Source organism: Spermophilus citellus (assembly GCF_964194105.1).
Source record: "Spermophilus citellus genome assembly, chromosome: 2".
Classification (NCBI taxonomy): domain Eukaryota; kingdom Metazoa; phylum Chordata; class Mammalia; order Rodentia; family Sciuridae; genus Spermophilus; species Spermophilus citellus.
This window is the reverse complement of record NC_138183.1, coordinates 151019103-151022534: the sequence shown is the minus strand read 5'-3', so window position 1 is coordinate 151022534 and position 3432 is coordinate 151019103.

Sequence of the window (3432 nt, the reverse complement as noted above, 5' to 3'; positions counted from 1 at the left end):
AAAAATAGTTTATAGAAGAAAATATCTTAAACAAAAATATCTAAAGCTGTTTCACAATTTCAAGTTACCATATGCACTTTATAAACATACACTCATTATCAACTCAAAGCCAATTACTACAAGAAAATACAGTAAAAAAATTTTTCAGTGTAAACATACCAACTTAAATTGTTATCAACTGACTTAAGACAACTTTAATAAGTCACAATTTGAATCCCACAATATAAAAATGATCCTACAACGACTTTAAATTAATTTCAAATAAAAAGTAACCAAATTTTCCTTTTTTAAAAAAAATTATAATATTTTTAGTTATAGATGGACACAATATCTTTATTTTGTTTATTTATTTTTATGTGGTGCTGAGGAACCCAGTACCTCACATGTGCTAGGCGAGAGCTCTACCTACCTACCGCTGAGCCACAACCCTAGCCCTAAAAGCTTTTTTTAAATTTTTTTTTATTTTTTTTTAAAGAGAGAGAGAGAGAGGAGAGAGAGAGAGAGAGAGAGAGAGAGAGAGAGAGAGAGAGAGAGAGAGAGAGAATTTTTAATATTTATTTTTTAGTTCTCGGCGGACACAACATCTTTGTTGGTATGTGGTGCTGAGGATCGAACCCGGGCCGCACGCATACCAGGCGAGCGCGCTACCGCTTGAGCCACATCCCCAGCCCCAAAGCTTTTTTTTTTTAAATAAAAATATTTATAGTTCTAAGGCTTTGTAATTATAACTATGTGATTTGGAGCACACATATGTATATAAAATGAATAAGATACACTAGAAATAGACACATCTGATATTATTGTTGGACCACTATGCAAAGAAAAGACCACCGACTCCAATTTTAAGCCAAATCAAATCAAGTTTATATTTGTACACAAAGAGAGCTGACCATCGACTTCCTCAGCCAAAATTTCAGGGCCTGAGGACAGCCCAGCTCTCTGGGAAGAAAAGGTTTATATAGCACAAAAAATTAAAAAGGGGGTGTCTTGGTAACTTACAACTAACAGGGTTCTGGCAAATGTAATACAAGGGGAGATAGCAGATTAATGATCTTCATGGCATGATATTTCAAAATAGGGAGTAAATTCGGATCCCAACATCAGAATTTATGAGGCGCCGTTGAGATTTCAGAAAGGGTTTTTATCTAGTCAAGGGGAGCCAGGATTTATGAGTCCACCACTAAGGTTTTAGAGAGGGTTGTTATCTGGTTAAGGAGAGACAGGTATGGGTGAGTTCAGAGCACGGGCAGGAATTCCAAACAAGTTTAGAAATCTCAGTAATTTATAGTAAAACAGAAATTAACTTTTCATGACTTTGTGATGAGATAGATGGCTCCCAATCTTAAAATGGAATTAGGCTGGGCTCATCAGTTATGATACAGAAGACATTCCAAATCAATGGGGGGAATAAATGAATTAATAAGTGGCATAAATTGTCTAGCTATTTAGAAAAAAATCAAGCTGGATCTCCACTGTGCATCCCACACAGAATAAATACCAGAGAAATTAAAGAACACCATTTAGCTGTGTGTGGTGGTGCACACCTGTAATCCGAGTGACTCAGGAGTCTGAGGCAGGAGAATCACAAGTTTAAAGCCAGCCTCAGCAATTTAGCAAGACTGTAAGCAACCTAGTGAGACCCTGTATCAAAAAAAATAAAAAGGGCTGGAGATGTGGCTCAGTGGTAAGCACCCATGGGTTCAATCCCTGGTACCAAAAAACAAACAAACAACCAAAAAAATCCTATTTAAAAAAATAAGTTCTCCAAATGAATCTCTGGATGAGAAAGAACTTCCCAATTTTAAAAACAACTAAAGAGCTGAGCATGGTGGCACACAACTATGATTCCAGTGTTACTTGCTGAGTCAGGAGGATTGTGAGTTCAAGGCTAACCTAGGCAATTTAGCCCAACCTTGTCTCAAAATAAATAAACAAATAAGGGCTGGGGGTGTAGCTCAATGGTAGAGCACTCCTGGATACAGTCCCCAGTACCATATAAAAGACAAAAAAAATATACAACAATCACCAAAAACCCTGAAGAAATCACTGGGCACTGGGATGTAGCTCAGTGGAAGAGCACATGCTTAGAATGCATGATGGTCTGGATTTGATCCCCAGTCCAGGAAAGGAAGGAAAAAAAAAAAAACTAAGAAAAAAAATTCACCCAAGAAAAGAACATTAGATTTGACCATTAAAAGATAATAGTAATAATGACTGAAGATATTTTTGACAAGAAGTAACTAGCATGGGCTGCTGGCTTCTAGTCCCAGCACAAACCCCCTGTCAGAAGTAGAAGGGAGGGCTGGGTTTGTGGCTCAGTGGTAGAATGCTTACCTAGCACATGTGAGGCACTGGGTTCAAGCCTCAGCACCACATAAAAATAACCAGGCGCAGTGGCACTAGCCTGTAATTCCAGTAGCTCAGGAGGCAGAGGCAGGAGGATAACGAGGTCAAAGCCTGCCTCAGCAAAAAGGAGGCACTTAGCAGCTCAGTGAGACCCTGTCTCTAAATAAAATACAAAATAGGGCTGGGGATATGGCTTAATGGTCGAGTGCCCTGAGTCCAATCCCCGGTATCCACTCCAAAACAATAAAAAGAAAAAAGAAAAAGAAAAAAAAAGAAAGGTATTTTTAAAAAGAAAAAGAAGTAGAAGGAGGAGATGGACCTGGACTTGGTGGCAAATATCTGTAGTCCTAGATACTTGGAGGTGGACACAGAGGGAAGCCTGGGCAATTTAGTAAGACCCTGTCTTAAATAAATAAATAAATAATAGGAGCAAAGATGGTGCTCCTGTCATATTAACATCAAAACGTGGAGGCATTCTTGGAAAACAGAGGATAGGTTTCTGTTTGTTTGAAGAGGGGTGGAGGGCAGTGGGGGGCAGCCTAGAGTGACAGAGATGAGATAGGGTAGGGTAGGAAAGCAGGTAGGAAAGAGTGTGAAGGTCTGCAGCCCTCTCTCCTCATGACCTTGGGCACTCCACTGTTTCCCATTGTTACTATTTAAGGGCAGAAAATAGCATCCAAATGTCAAGAAGTACTGGCTTGCTGGCTGGATCCTAGCATTTTCCCCACTAAGACCTGAGAGGCAAATCTGATAGGCAAAGTAAAGTGGTCCCAGTTGTGAAAGGGATCTCTCCAAGTGGGAGCTGGGATACTTCAGAGGATTTTAATATCAGAAGAATCTCTGCCGTAATCTCATATCCCCCCTTTTTTAAAATATTTATTGTTTAGTTTTCGGGGGACACAACATCTTTGTTTGTATGTGGTGCGGGCCGCAGGCATGCCAGGCGAGCGCGCTACCGCTTGAGCCACATCCCCAGCTCCATCTCATATCCCTTGTCCAAACACAACCCTAATCCATAAGGAAGGCCTATGCTAGGACCTGGATTTCAGCCCTTCTATACAGGTCCACCAACCAAGGTAGAGAATA